At 51.1% G+C, this 16,260-nt stretch overlaps 1 protein-coding gene across 10 annotated transcripts in view; it reads left to right on the top strand.

Moving 5' to 3' along the window:
• The first annotated feature begins 491 nt into the window (after positions 1-491).
• The window catches only part of LOC125952497 (uncharacterized), a 135,532-nt gene continuing 119,763 nt past the window's right edge, over positions 492-16,260 (top strand). For 2 of the 10 annotated variants that reach the window (XM_049681989.1, XM_049681979.1), the window contains exons 1-2: positions 499-852; positions 2,234-2,526. The gene's annotated coding sequence lies outside the window, so the exon portion shown is untranslated. Of the gene's footprint in view, positions 872-2,233; positions 2,527-16,260 lie in introns of all 10 variants that reach the window. The other 8 variants (XM_049681983.1, XM_049681981.1, XM_049681980.1 and 5 more) reach the window with 8 other exon arrangements.

Here is a 16,260-nt window from a genome sequence, read left to right as displayed (position 1 = left end):
AATGAGATACAACCGTGTTTTCTGCGTCAAAAAAAAAACGCTGCGTCTATTACTAGCGTAAAACGCGTTCAATGTAAAAGCAGCTTTAGTTTTATGGGTTCAAAGTTAACCGTATGACGAACTCTCGTTAACCGTATGACCCCTGTCAACTTAGCAGAAGCTCGAACATCAGAGCTTTTCTGTGATGTTCGAGATTCTACTAACTTTTTTGTTTTAAAATCACTCAATTTGGTTGGATGGAAGGGTTATTTATTGTCATTCTGGTTCATTTTCTCGCTCGTCGTTTGGTCGGTTAAATCGAGGCAGCTAACTTCGGGTTTCTCAACCACATTTCGGGTAAATTGTCCAAGCTTCGGGTAAATTGTCCGCCCTTCGGGTAAATTGTTCAAACTTCGGGTAAATTGTCCACGCTTCGGGTAAATTATCTCAACTTCGGGTTTCCTCCTCACCTCCCCCTGAGCGACCACGTGTCCGCCATTTTCAAAACGTGAACACGCGCGAAAGAAGACGCACGTGCCCGGTGTGAACGCTGTAATGTTTCGCGAAGCCGTGTACTGAGTAAAGTTTTTCGGTGAAGTACGTTCGGATTGATAAGAATTGCCGTGCTAGCTGCTGATTAAACACCGTGGTTCGTGACGCATCCCAAAACAGCTGCTAGACCACCGACAACAGCATCAAAAACATACGTACCTCCTTCTGCGGGCTGCGTAAGGATAGTGTATCGCACCTTTGGGGGCTTTTTGGTCCTTTCTGCCTACCTGGTACCGTTTTGCCGGCTTAAACGCGTGAAAAAGGGCTTGGCTTGCAGGCGCGGCAAAAGTCCCGTTGATTTCGTCGGTTGTGTACCCGCGGGTATGTGCGTTTTGATTAGGTTTGTTTTTTGTTTCGTGAAAATTGGTGCGTTGTGAAGGAGTATCGAAAAGAAGGCCTGTCTTGGCTTTCGTCGTTACGGTATCTGCTTGTACCCAGCCCCGGTGCTTCTCGGCTTCAATCTCGCCTCCCCCGTGCAGTGCGTCGTCGGTCGTATCGCGAAGAGGCAAACGGAGAAGGAAAGAAAAAAACAACGGAAAACCCACCGCAAAGATCTAGGTTGCGGCTGTTTTTTTCTTTTTTTTACCATTGTGACGGTGTGCGTGTCGGCGTCTTAAAGTGCTGTGTTGCGTTTGTTTAGGGAGGAATAGGGAGGACCGGTGGAAAGGGGTTACCTCTTTGCCTCGTCTGGAGTTGTTGTCTTTCTTTTTTGTTTTTTTTTGTGCGACGTGCGGCGCCGCTGCTTCAGGTTATCTTCTCATCCCGACTCTCGTACGTGGAGGAATGGCCCACATAAGAGAACAGAAACGAGTTTTTAGCGTACGCATTGTGGGATTTCCAGCATAAGCTTTCATGATTTGTACAATATGCGGCTTAAATTACCATTCGTTTATGTTGAACTGTGCTTTTGGTGCTTCAAATAGTCGATGCACAGCAAATTAGAGCACAGAGAATGCGCGCACACAGCACACGGGCACAAAATCGAAAGAAGCACAAAAGGGAGACACAAAGAACAAAGAGGAGCGAAAGAGAGAAAAGAAGAAAAGTTTGTGCGTCTGTTTGAGTGTGAACGCGAAACTGGAAACGCACGCGATCGATTTCGAGGGATCGCGTGCGCGCGCGCGCACAGAACGCACACATAAAAAAATAAAAAAAATAAGTAAACAAAACGCTGTTGTGCCCGCGCGCACGGTTGTGTGTGTTTCAGTGTTGTGCATCTCGCGATCTGATCATCTCGCACAAGGCAGCAGCAGCAGCAGCAGCAAACGCGGCGGCAGCGATAAGCACAGAAAGTTGAAAGTCCGGGAACGAAAACTGCACCAGCAGAAAGTGCATCAAGCATCCAGTGCTGTGAGTTGCATAAATCGATTCGCTTGACTGCAGCGACAATCTCGTCGTCGTCATCAAAGCCACACGCAGTGTCTCGTTGTTGTTCCTGTTTCGTCACGATCGCGGTGGCGCTTTATGCTTCCGTCAGCAACAGCGGCGTTCGATATTGCATTCGAATTGACCAGCAGTGAAAAACCAACCAGCCATCGCATTACGCTCCAGTGCATTTCTTTACCTCACGTTACGCGCCATCGCTTGTTTGCCCGGTTGCTGTTTCTGCAGCATTTATCCTTTCAAGCCAGGCAGGCACCGTGTTGATAATTGGCTTTTTACCTAGTTTTAATGATATCCTTGCAATTTTGCACCTTCTCAGCACAATTTCGGTGCTCGTTCGATAGCGATCCAGCAGTGAAAAGTGTACAATTCTCGGAATAGCTAGTGAAGGTTAGTGTCGTTAGTCCGCGGGATTGATTGTCGGTTTTAATTGGCTAAAATGTGAAAATGATTGGTCGCTCGATCGGCAAGTGATTGTGATTGCGCAAAGGCAAACGGGGGTTCGTAAACGCTCGATCCGCGGTGATCAATCATCCGTTACTCATCTCGAGCCGCGTCGCGACTGTGCTTACCAGCAGCCCAGCATCATCAGCAACAGGCCCAGATCAATAGGTTAGTGACCAGCGAACGCCATCTCAACAATTGCCATTAATGGCGTGTTCTGGAAGCGGTTCTCGCGGTACCCGCGATTTCAACGTTTTTTTTCGTTGCTGTGTCTCGCTCCATTTCGTTTTGGCGTCCATTTCGTTGTCCGCTGCAATCACGCTCGCCTTCCTCCAGGTGATCCTCAACCCACCCCCCGTTACCGAGCGTCTCTTTGTGTCCGGCTGGTGAAGGGGGGCTCTAAAGGCCAACCAGCGTGCGCGTGCCTCGCTGGCCATTTCGCTTGATCTCATCGTCTCTCGCGGCGGCTCGACGGTTGGCCCTCGGGATCACCTCGAAAAACAGGTTCTCTCGCCGCGATCGCGACCGCAGCCTCCGTCTACGTCTCTGCGTCTCTCTTCGCGGGCCCTGCTCGTGCGTCGAGGCTGCTGCCTAGAAAGAGACGGGGGCTTCTCGTGGTCTCTTTAACTCGTTCCATCGTTCGGCCGCGCTTGCCTACGTGTCCACGGTACTGCGGCCGTTGGTTGGCTCATCACGTTTTCATGCCAGCAAACCCAAACACCGTGGATTCTCGCCGTGATCATCGAGATGCTGTTGGGATGTTTTGTAAACAGTCGTCGTAGGGTTAAGAAGCTGGATGCTGGAGGAGAAGGTACCGAAGGGTTGTTTGTGGCGGGCCGACGACGGGAAGGAAATGCATAACATGCAACCGTAGGCAGGCCGAAGATGTTCATGCTGTTGTTGTTATAAACTCTCTCGCCCGTTGCCGCTTGTGTTGCAGCAGGAAATTGCATTAGAAGCGGAAAGGAAATTGTGCATGAAAACGTTTTGACCCGTGCACCATTTTCTGATGCTCGCCATCGCATGAGCAGCATCTTGAAGTCGAGTGCCGAGTGCCGAGTTTGCATAAATTTATCAGCTTACCGCTCGATGGTAAAGGCGGCTTTAATTGTGGCATACATTTAGCCATTTGGTTTGTTTGCATTCCGTTGGTCTGACGTTGGAGTCCGCGTCAGCATCACGGTTCAGATCATCTTCGCCGGTACGCCCTGGATGACTAGATGCTGTCGAGAGGCTGTGTATGATTCACGCACAGAATGTTGAACGAAAATAGTAATCCAAGAACTGTAAGATGAGTAAGCATTGGAAGAATTTCAACGCACACTGTGCACTGTGGGCGGCTGATAGCGTCCGGAATAACTCAAATCCCGCTTCGTTGAGGGTTAAGTGTCTTTTCCTGATTCAGCATCATAAACTAGCCAATGAGCATAAATGCTGGTATTCAGCTCCTCTACCCCATTGCCAAAACGATAAAAAACTGAGTCTAATCGTAGGCCGAAGAGAAGTGGCCGTTAAACCTTCCCCAACATATCCACGCTTACACATTTGCCAATTCCGTTGTCGGTTCTTACGCGCTACTAGAAGGCTCTATTTACTTTCCTACTGCTTGTAGCGACACAGGCCAAACAGCCCAACAGAGAAAATGGCTACACCCTGTCTGTGCCCTCGAGTTGAGCTACGGTGATCTAATATTTGCCCGAAAACACTTCTTCGCGCGGATAGATAACAATTCTTTCTGCTCGCAGTAGCCCGCGCAGATGCCCCCGGCCTGTACGCTGTAGTTGGGTTTGGTTGACGAAAGCAAATATTTACGGGCCCAGCACAAACATCCTGGCCGGTTGCCGTTAAACCGCGAGTGAATGATTCGCATTCAGAGTGTGATGAAGGGGGCCGTGGAACATCGCGGGAAATTTCTCACAAGAAAAGTAATCGATCGCTACTGGCGCAACATAATGAAACGATTTTCGATTTTCCTCGTAGAGCAGCAGGAAAATGAAGAAAAACAAGCGACGGAGAAATGCTTAAGGGAATGAAACATATCGCATAAACGTGCCACGCTCATGCTGCTGCTGCTGCGGCTGCGGCTGCGGCTGAGGTGATCCAAGGACACGGAGGAAGTTAAGACACGCGCTCGGCGGACAAACATCTCCCAAGACGTGCACCACGATGCCTATGCTTCCCGTGCGTGTGGACACAGGGAAAACAATAACAGAGCCAGTAGTCACCGTCTTCCGTGGAGGAACCCATTTTTATTCATTCCTTCTAGGGGTTAACGGGTCGGACGAGAAGCGTACACGTGTACTACATTGTGTGGTAGGGGGGAAGGGGTGGTAGGGCTAGAAGGAACGGCTCATAAAGCAGCATGAGGTTTTATGAGCCCGATGAAAACGGGGGGCTCCTGCGACACCGAAAATCATTGCTCCGGTGGTACTCGGAGCTCCAGAAATAACTTTTCCTAATAGCGCCGTTCAGTTTGCTGTGCTGCTGCCGATGACATGACTGCCGAGAGACCAGCGACGGGAGGGGGTTGCTACACGTGAGAGGGGTTACACTATCAGGGTACCGGGGTTTGTCCTCGATGATGGCGAGGGGTATGCATGCGCCTTCCATCCACTTCCTGTTCTCATTCATTCGAGCGGAAATTGGTTTCCGAATCTCTTCTCACACTCTCCCAAGACCCAAGACCGGAATCGATTCCGGAGGAGAACTAACCTCACTTCATGCCCGAATGCCATTAGTCACGGGCGTGTCCGGTTGGTTGGTTGGTAGGTCGGTCGGTCGGGGTCTGGGGTAGTAGCGCCTGTTGGTTGTTTACCAATCGACTACTAGCGGCGACCAAAAACCATCGAACTCTTCTCGATACGACGCCCCCCAACGCAGGAGTCCTTTTCCGACGTTTCCCTGGGAGTGAGTGAGAAGGTGATCTATGGCGAAATCACGAACTATTCGAGGGCAATAAATTAAATCGTGCGAGTTCTGCTGCAGAAGCAAGACCTCTACGGCATGCCAGCAGCACCAGCAGCACCAGCAGCAGCAGCAACATGGTTGGTGCCGTTGAGGAAGTTGTCTGTCCCCGGCCGATATAGACGACAGAATCGGGCACGCGTGCAGGAGGAAGCTGGGACCTGCCTTCGGGGGGCACATCTGAAACCCAAAAATCACGGACCATTGAAAGCTATCCCGCCAGAGGGAGGGACACGACCTCTCTCTCTCTGACGATATCTATCTTCCGGCAGCAACTAGGCGTTCTGTGTTGTTGACCATCAGAGCTCTCTAGGATCAGGACCTGGAGGCTTCGATAAAGAAGGGGGATTGGATATCCGTCTCGTGTCGGGGCTGTTGACCGGCCAAAGGATAACGTGTCCTGCGCGTGTGGCACACTGTGTGTGTGTATGTAGGGATTATGCATCGATGAAACGTGACCTCTTAGCGAAAGCGAGAAAGGTTTTGGATCATCTTTTGTAGGAAGAAAAAAAAAACTCTTTCCCCCATCACCGAAAACACGACGTCAGGTTCGACGAGGATCGGATCCGTCGATGACGATGATGACAATGACGGTGGAGGAAAAGGAGGAGAAGGAGGAGACGCTCCTTGAACCAGTGTCGCCCAACCCTCGGGGACCATTGGAAGAGAGGGTATAGTTTCATTTTTATGAATAAGCAATTCCTTGTTGTCATAAATAAATTTTATTTATGCCTTCGATTTGCTGATTCACTTCGTGCCCTAGCCCGGCCATTCCTCTCTCCTCCTCCTCCTCCTGCTTGGGACGGATCGGTCCCGTGTCCTCGTGTTGTCATTTGGTTAGTCCTGAGCCGAGTATTCGATACCGCCTTTCTCGTGAGGTTTTGTTGCTTCCAGTGGTTTTCCGGGCCGGTGGCTTTCGTCGGCACTCACTCCGAGAGTAAACGGACCTCTAGGATTTTTGCTGGTGCCGTGGGCTGGAGTGGAGTTCCTTTGGCCCGAAGGTTTGGAGGGTTGCTTTATGTGTGCATGTAAGGTAGTTAATCATTTTTATACTCGAAAGCAATCCATTAACGAGATTCTTAATCGAGCGCAACCATGTTTATGGGTCCACTGGGAAGGGTGTGAGGTGTAACGTCCTCTGGTATATGAATGCGATGATACCACCTTTGCTCTTTGCCTACCTCCGAGTCCCCGCATAGAGTGCTGGCCTTCCCTGCCCCCTGACCGGTCCATCCATCTCTCACCATTAATGTGGTCGAAGGACACAACCATCTCGGCACCGGCACCGGGGGGTGTGTTGTAACACTTAAGCTTAATGCACGACCATTGCCCGTAAGGTGGTCGTCGCTTTTGCCAGCAGCAAAGGACAAAGAAGAGGACCCGGACGCCCCCCTGGAGCCATTTTTGCTTAAAAGTGCGATCCAACAAACTCATAACAAGCGCAATCTAGGTTCGGGTGTAGAAGATTGACACAACGAACGATAACAGCAGCAGCAGCAGCAGCCAAAAAGCTCCCGAAACAACGAACCCAACGAGCCCTGCAAAACGACACTCCGGTCGAGACCCCCTAGTCGTAGCCGTAGGCGAGAGAGAGAGAGAGGAACTTCAGGGTTTTATATGGAGCTTATCGTGGATGTTTTAAAAGATCCCGAGCGCGCGCCTCATATGCCTTTATCACCGCCATCACCTTTTGCACACGCCTAGATCTGCCATTATCGAAGCCCAGGCACTCGTTCGTCCTGTTCTCCCCCCTGGGGCTACCCCGCCACAGTTTAATGAGGGTTCCTTAGAGGGGATTGGACATAAAAATCAAATCATCCGGCCTCTCGAGTGTCGAGATGGCAGTGGAAGATGGTGACGCAAGTGTATAGAGGGGTGCACCTTCCACCCTCCCAGGGGGTAATACAGTCGTTTACGCATGAGGTCACTTCCTCCAGCAGTAGTATTAGTAGTGGCAGTAGTAGTACCACGTACTTCCTATCCTATATATTGTCCTTTGGATCGAATTGAAAGGACACACACTCCGGAGGGGGGGGAGGGTGGGGGGCATGTATTTTGATTAGACTAATAATGGGCCTATTCTGTCGGCTGTCATCAGGTCTTGGACATAACCGCCCTGTGTACCTCTCTGCAGGGACATGAATCATTCACTTCCTTCACCCTTCATCGTACGCACCACCCCTCGGTTATCGCTTGTCTATCTATGGACGCACGCACGCACGCACTCGCAACGGAGTGATAAGGACGTCCAGAGATACTTTTATCACCCAAGCGACGAGGACGTTCAGACGACAACGACGGTGACGGTGACGATGGCGGAGCATAACACGTCATGTCCTGATAGAGCGCGTGGTACGTACGTGTGTACCGGGGATAATGAATTTTCTCGCCTCGGTTTGGCCCTGAAGCAAGCACCCCGGGCACGTCGGCACGGGATAGAAAGGAAAACAAACAACGGACGGGCCGGGCGGGCGGGCTGATGATCATCGGGCCAAGCCAAGTGTCTCTTGGTCAGTGCGCGCATACCTGGGTTTGTGAAGATCGTTGACACCTCTTTGTTCGGGCATCCAAGAGCGGATCCAAGATACCGGTCTGCTTTGTGTTTGGATTCAATCAACACAAAACTGCACATCCTAGGAGGCCAGAGTCTCTCCAGGCTCTCTCCGGGTACTACCGACAGCATGACAGCAGAGGTGCACAGTAGGCGTACTCGGTTCTGTTTCGGTTTGATCGTTCTGTGTTGCTATTAATTTGCACCCTTTTTGAGGTTATGAGATGGCGGTACCGCCATGTGACTCATGGGAATTTTTGGGGATGAATTCGGAAGCGAAAGAATTCGCCAAATCGCCTCCAGAGTGTGGTGTTGAAGACATATGACGCATATTGCCGCTGCCTCCGCTTCTCTGTGGCGAAATATGTTCCTTCGCTGGAACTTTAGCATTATTCATCGTCTCTTCAAGCGTCGCGCTTTACACACGGTGACAGGTGGTGTGAGGTCAGGGCGGCTGGTCTGGCCTCTTCTTCCGCACCAGATAAGGAATGCAACGGAGTGGGGGAGGGGACGCTGATGAAGTGTGGACCACAGTTGGGCATCTCATTTATCATTTTTCTGCAACCAACCAACCAACCGCCTCTGACACCCATTACACGGCATCGGGGTATGGTGAGGATTAAAAATTAAAAATTCAATTTCTGGAAAACTCTCGGTTTTTTTTCCCCGTTTCCGTACAGCGGCAGCTCAGTGCGCCTGGTGTATAGGAGCGTTATGCACCATTTCGTGGATCCATTTTTCTCGGTCAGCCGCAGCAGCAGCAGAAGCCGGAGTAAGGGCCCTCAGGCGAACCGTCGAGGAGCGTGTAATGGCTGGCTGGCTGGCGGGCTGCTGAAAAGAATGTAATTTTCCTCAACGAATTAAAGCATTCCAGCCAGCAGCAGCAGCAGTAGCAGCAACGTTCTCCTTATATGGCCTCCATCTGGGGGGGGGGGTTTTCCCGGAAGAAAAACTGTGGAGTAGTTGCGCTGTGCACCCCCGGGAAGGAGCAGCAGGAAGCTCATTTTTGCTGAAAAGGGAAAACCTCGGGGTTGAAAAGGATTGTACGCTCGAGCGGAAATGCCAGACCCGGGAGGCCCCTTCGCCATTCTATTATCTTCACGTTTGTCTCTTGTGGAAAACTTTTCCCCTCACATACACTTTTCCTGCTCCCTCGAACCCAAGGGGGGTGGCTGGCCCTGTTTGTCCTGTTCCGGTTCTGGAGATAGACAAAATGGGGTTTCGTCCTCCTTCTGATGGCGCGCGCTGATGTTTACTTCTAACCCGGGGCCAAAAAAATCGATTCGCTTGTCCTCGTCTGACCCTGGAGCGGGGGAAAGTTTTCCAGAGTTTGCCGCGCACCGGGTTCGGGTTCAGAATCTCGGGTCCAGGCACCGTTTGCGCTTCCGGTCGCAGGAGAGTTTATGGGCAAAATGAGAATGTGGTGTTTGGTGCGGCACTAATCATTTAGAAAGTGGAAGGAAACAACGCACGCAACGCGCTCCCGGGGATTCGGTTACGATCCCGCGATTAAGGTCTTCTCAACTCATTATCACTCGCCACCACCATCGCCTAGACGCGGTCCAGAGTTGGCCAGCAGAAGACGAAGAAGAAGAAGATCCCTTTCGGTCGTTCGGCAACCGAAGCAGGAAAAGTGCGTGCTAAGTGGCGCGTTTGCTTCCTCCTATTCTTCCTCCTCTTCCATTTCTGTTGTTCCGTGTCCGTGACCGGGGGTGAGTTCCCTAATTTTTCCTCCAAAAACATAACGGGGCATAGCTTTGCCACACCGGGATAGCATCACTGGAAAGTGGCATCGGCAGCAGCAGTAGAAGCAGCTGCTCACGGGACTCGCGACCGAATGGATCGGGGATCACCGGAGGGATATGATGATGGGATATTGTGGGATAAGGTTAGAGGGTCCGGTATCCTTGTTCCCTTTACCTCTCTTCCTCTCTCTCTCGCTCTGCCTCTCGTTCGCTCGTCCGTGAAAGTGTCTGCAGCTGTTCCCCGGACCCGGCTTTTTTTTCGGGCATTTTCGGGACTCTCGAGGTCGATGCTGGGGCGTTGGTTTCAATGTCAAGCATGGTGGAGTGTGGTGCTCGCGTCAGCTGTGCTCGATGTTGCATTAGAAACCATGAAGAGAAGGGAAAGGCAGAGGATGCATTCCGGTTGATCGCCATCAATTCATCACGCTCTCTGTTTCCCACTCTCTCTTTCTCTCTCTTCGATCTCTTTCGAGTCCTGGGTCCCTCTGTTTATGATTTTTCATGCTGCTGTGGTGCGTGCTTCACAATTTGTTTCCCATATTTTGAGCCCAAATAAAGCGTTCGATAAAAGAACCAACTCCTCACTCCACTCTCTCTCGCTCTCTGATTGTGAAAGCGCAACGTGACGCAGTGCGGTGTGTTGTCCACCACCATACGGCCCGTGAAGTGTGGTGGACCGACGTGAAGTGGCATATTCGCTGCATTATCTGCGTCTCGCCGCCTTCTGCCTTCCCCGATAATGCGTTGCTGATAATGCGGTTTTTGGACAACGGCTGAATGGGTGGTGATGCACTTCCGGGGTGCCTGTCGCTGATTGTGATAAGCGGAGCGCAGGCGTGGCCGTGGAACTCTTTTTCGTTTGCCGAAGCTTATCGTCACCTGAACTCCATGTTCCTGCAGCTCCTCTATCTGCACCGCCGTAAGCGTATAGAACAATCGATAACAACATGGTCTGGTAAAAGTAGCGACAACAACGAGCGGGCCCCTTATCGTGACTGCAGATGCTGATTCCAACTTGGCGATTTCAGCTGCATTTGCAGATGTAGAAACAGAACGCCAAGGAAGGGAAGGGGAGGGGATTGGTCTGGCCGAGTTGTGTGTTTTGGGTTAACGGAACCATAATTTGCCCACGAGAAGCAGCATCTGCTTCTGCTTCCGTTGCTTCCGTTGCTACCAGCAGCGCTTCCAACGCGGGAAGTTCACCCAAGGGTTTTTCCACTTTTTGGCGAATTATCCTCCGCTTGCCAAGGGGGCATTCGAACTCGGGCGGGCAATATATGAACTCAGGAGGAGGGGAGAGAGAGACGATTACATGATTACCTTCCTTCCATTCACAGCCATTGGTGCGTTCCTTGTTGTTCTTGCATTGGAATTGCGGAATGGAACCCTCAGAACAGACTCTTTGGTCCGGACGAACGGCAGTTCTTTCTGGCCCGCTAATGGCAATGCTTGATTGCACTTCCGGAAGGAGGGAGGGTGTGTCGTGAGCGGTTCTTCCCTTCGAGACGTGAACCCACGAAGAGGCGCGCTGGCCACAAGATATTGCTGGTCTAGGAAAGGGCAGCTAGCAAAAGCGAAAGAGAGAGAACGAGCGAGACTGTGACTGGCATCCCGTTTTCACGCAGAATATAATTGGAATTTCCGTGAGGCGCGCACCAGGTCTTGCACCGGTGCGCCGGGTGTGTTGTTTGTAATTTTTAATTAGATTATACATGATTGATAGCGCCGGACGCGCACGCCGCCGCCTCTATCGCGCGCACTGCGTAACGATTTTCTTCTCCTGCTGCGTGCGTTAGTGCCCTTCAACATGGGCTGGAGAAATGCTCGGCGCAGAGACGCTTTGGGTCCAATTTGCATGACCTTCTCGCGGCGATACGCGAAGGTGGATTTGAAGGCACTATTCCGGGCTTATGATTTGCGGCAAAAGTATTCCAAATCTGCCCGGCACGCAACCCAGAGAGTGCGTGCGTGCGTGTGTATTTCGTTCCATTTCTGTTCCGTTGGCATGTTCCGGTATTAAAATAGACGAGCTTATTTCTGCTCCAGCATTCCACGAAAACACACAACACGGTTCTGTGTCTTTGGTTGTTCTGTGTGCAAACGAGTTGGAGTTCTACAGTGGCGCGCCGAGAGGAGGAACCACGAAGAGGCCATATATAGCGCCCGATGATGTGTGGTGTGGCTGGCAGGAAGAGAAGTGGATTCCGTTCTTTGGCCACGGACGGTTTGTACAAACTGCCTCGTTGTTCAATAATGTAAGAGAATGATATCGCAGCAGCACCAGCAGCAGCAGCAGCAGAATCGCAGAGGCAGACGCGAGGCTTCTTTTGCTTTCTTTTCTAACGGACGCGCATAAAACGTTTTCGCAAACCTTAAATGGCACGATGAAGAGGAGGTGGTGTGGTAGGAAGAAGCGACCGCGACAAATGTTAACGATGTCTGCCGGGGAATCTAGATTAATGTCATAAACCCAACCCTCCTGGTTCGCCGAGAACCTGTCCTTTACCTCCTCGTGGAATGGTCGCTTGCGCGCGCGACACGGCAATCCACCGAGCAAACCAGGAAGGGCCGGTTGTGGTTGTTGGAATGGCAAAGATAAGTAATAGGATGTTACCGGTGAGTGAAGGCATTTTTCATGAAGCGGCACCCTCTGTGAACAGCCACCACTCGACACACCAGGCCGCTGTGCGTGCGTATGCATTATCATGCTCTGCGTAAAGTGATCGAGCGCGATGATTGTTCGCGGAACGCTCTCGTTGCTGCTGCTGTTATCTCGCTCGCTGGAGTGTCTTTAAAAAGGTAGCGAGCACCGGCCCGGCTTTGTCGATGGTCTAGGGATTTTTGAAGCATAAGTTTTTGTTGGAAAAAGGTGAAAGGCGATCGATGTTAGCAGAGAGATGCGGCGCCAGCCAACGTCTCACAAACAAAAGGTCGCTCCCGGGAAGTGGATTAGATGTTTGCGGCGAGCATTTGTCTCGGGTCTCCTTGACCTTCGAGAACTGTTTCTTCTTCTTCCTCTTCGAGAGTTGCTACCGGAAGCGTTCAATTTGCATGCTCGCGAGCCGCGCAGCAGCACCAGCTGTTGTACAAGGCCATCCGCCATGCCGCCGTCACATCTTGGCCGCCGTTCTGACTCTGTTCTCCCCTTTTCTTTTTTAAGGAACCACAGAACTCTAGAGAATGGACCGGTCGAGCAAGAAAGCGAGGAAGAGACAGGGGGGGACCATTTGCATCGATGAAGACAAGGGCGCATTGTATGATGGCGGCGCATCGGGATACGGTCGGTTTGCCGATGAAATGGTATGGTGCGCACTCAATCAATCGGCAAAATTATGTGTGCTGTGGCCCCATTGTGTCTCGAAAGGAATTAAGCAACAACAAAAAAACTACCAGAACAGAACAGCAGAACTGCGCTTGATCGGAGAGCAAGCTCCCTCTTCTTTGTGGTGCATGACGGGTAGAACGTTCCGTTTCCGCTCGATGACTCGATGAGCACGCTTGTAGTTTCGCGGATAACCGGAGAGAGCGCAGAGGGGGCCACTTATTGTTCGAAGCAACTCCATACAGAAGGGGGGGGGGCATATGTTTCTGCTCTCGATCGATGCTGCTGTGCTACCTGTGCACCGGGGAGTCGGTTGTTGAAGAGTAAATAAAATGCAGAAACACCAGCCGCGTGTTTCTGAAGATGCAACGGAAGAAAAGGAAGAGAAGGGTCCTCGGGGGACTGGAGCAAGGAACAATGGAATCTCAATTACACAATTATGCTGCGGCGGCATTGAAATGCACCACCGGTATTACCACGCACGTTGTTGGCACGTGGTTTTTGGAATGCAATGGCGAGTTTGGCGTTGGTTCTCGACCGCAATGTTATGCAATCGGGATGGAATGTAATCGATGCAATTCTGTTTGCTACAACAGTTGCAGCGAGCTTTATGTGAATATTTTTAAGGTTTTTTTTTTTAATTAGAACTTGCAGTCGTTCAGTCCAGATATACGAAGGATGTCATTCGAGAACTAATTTTGAATGCAGATTAGTATCTTAACTGACATCTTTCGATACCTGGACACAGCATTGTCTAGCTGCTGCTGCTGCTCATCACCTGCCAAGGACTGATTGACGCTCCGTACTCCTGTGACATGTTCTTATCAACTCGTGGTTGCCAGAGAAACTGAATGTCAACCCGAATTCGGTTCTTGGTAATTGTGGCTACCTATGGTCTATTCTGACCTTTGACACGTGAATATAAAGAATGGTAAAAAATCCAGGCATAAAAAATACCGCATCCAGAACCCCGTCAACCATCGACGGCGACGGTTGCGTGTTTTCCATTTTTAGCAAAGAAACTTCGTCCGGATCAGCTATGTTTGGCCATCGGCAACAGCAGCGCCAGCAAAAAAGAAAACCCGAAAGAGAAAAACAACCCAATTGGCATACACATGATGGTGGCTGTCACGCGACCCGGGGCAGGAGGGCCCTATTGCCCTGCTGGGCGCGCGCGTTTACGGAACGAGTTGTGGATCGTTGGACACACGGGTCTCGTCATCGGCCATTGTCTGGCTCACCTTTTGCCCCGAAAAAAAGCCCCACCGAACCACGAGCGACGAGCGAATATTGACTTTTCTCTGTCGGGGGTTTTCTCGCATGGGCTTTCTGCGGGTGTCCTTCGCCATTCGCCCCCAGGTTGCACTAGGTCGCTAGGAACGCCATCGAGCGGAGTGTGGCTTCCGTTATCTGATTTTTCATTTTCTCACTCGATTGATTTTTGATTGCGCCGGAAGTCCCTGGAATCGGTCTCCGGGATGGATTGGACGGACGAACGGACTGTCTGTCTGTCTGTCGGTCGGTCGGTCGGTCGGCAGGGCTCGACCGCTGCTCCTTAGCTAACGGATCCGGTCTTCAGCGACAGCGATGGATCCGTTTTCGTTCTCGGTCGATTGTGTACTTTGGATTGTTTTCGGCGAAGGCCGCCTCTGCGTTGGACAGCGCGCAGGAGGACACCGAGCAAGGTTTCTCGAGCTCGAGGAAAAGTCGCAAACTTGTTGCACCGTCACCCCCAGTGGTGTACGGTGCATTCTGACGCGCTCTCGCTGACGACGACTTCGGTTGCGAAAAGAGAAAATCAAATCACTTCCCATTTGTTGAAATCAAATCATCGATATCGATGCTCTGAATTCGGGCCACTGTTGGCTTTTCTAGTAGCTTTTCTAGTAGTAGCCCTTATCGTTGCCCCGGTTTGCTAATTGAAATAATTGGTTAGTGATTGGTTAGAGCTTGGGCCGACACTAGCGACTAGGCGAGATGAATTGAAATAGACGAACCATGATTTGTATCTAGGTGTTCTACTAGAGATATCACCCTTTTTCCAATGAATCCACTTCTTGTCAGTCACGACGATGACTCTTCAGCGAGCTCTTTTACTGTCGGTTGTTCCACGAATTACAAAGTCTGTCGTCAGATAGCGGCATCAACCGCAATAAACTGTAGGCGCAACTGAAGGGAACTCTCTCCCTATCTCTCTCTGTCGTCACACCGACTTTTTCAAGTGGTTTGCCCTTTACCGGATTGATGACAGACGGGAAGCGGGGTTCGCTAGAACCCATCCACCACGCACCACCATGATGAAGGCCAAGCCGTGAACCGGAAATCCGGTTCTAGAGAACTTCCCCGCAAATGGTGGATAGAATTTGAGAGCCCTAGATACGCAGAAAGTATCTCGGTGGGCTGGTAGCGGGGATAGTTTTCAGTTTCTTTTTAATTAATTCGCTGCACGATCGGCCGGTTCTAGGGCACTGGAGGCACGCACCCACCACACACCGACTCTGCTGCTGCTGCTACTCGCAATTAGTGGCAAGTAGTGCCGTGGAGCATCATCATCCTTTCGACTTTGATGATTGTGTGTCTATCGTGGAAGGATTTTGACAAATTGTATGGCCGCCTCTTTATCGTGCCCAGGAAGAGAGAACGTTCGCCTCAGAACAACACCCACCACACCACCTTTGATGTGTACTTCTCGGTTTTGCTCCACAGTCCACCGTCGCACAAATGAGTTCAAGGTGTACGCGGCGGAGATGCCTCTCTATGTTAGCGATGGATGATGGATGTCTCTCCCTTCTCTCTTCACGAGAGTTGCGTTGTTCATGTTGGCTGTGAAAGGTGTGAAGGTTGTCAGTCCGCAGCAGCAGCAGCAGTAGTAGCCAGCACCAGAAGAAGAAGAAGAAGCGTGAATGTGATGCGCGCAGATACACGCGAGGGCCTCGTGACGTGCGTGTCAGTTTCAAATAGCTGAATCGCGCGAGTCATACTACGCCGGCTATTGTGCGTGTAGCTGATGTTGTTGTTGCTGTTGCTGCTGTACGTTAATCAGGGGAATTTACTTTTGCTACGTGCCTCGCTCTTCACGGTGGTGCTGCGTACCACCTTCAAAACAACAACCAGCAACAATGTAGAACGCGTTCTTAAGCCAAGGAGGGGCCAACTTCGGTTTGGTGCTCTTCCTTTGATGAGCATCACGTAGCATATCACCACGTGTGTGCTGCTTGTGGGCTGTGCCAAGGTGGGTCGAGGGGGAATGCCCTTTTTCTTCGCGAAAGAATGAAGCCATTGAGCCAGCTGTGAGTCTCATACCGCGCATCCGAGTGTGG

This window comes from Anopheles darlingi, chromosome 2 (assembly GCF_943734745.1).
Source record: "Anopheles darlingi chromosome 2, idAnoDarlMG_H_01, whole genome shotgun sequence".
NCBI lineage: Eukaryota > Metazoa > Arthropoda > Insecta > Diptera > Culicidae > Anopheles > Anopheles darlingi.
The sequence above is the reverse complement of the archived record's forward strand: the minus strand, read 5'-3'. Positions and strand labels throughout refer to the sequence as shown.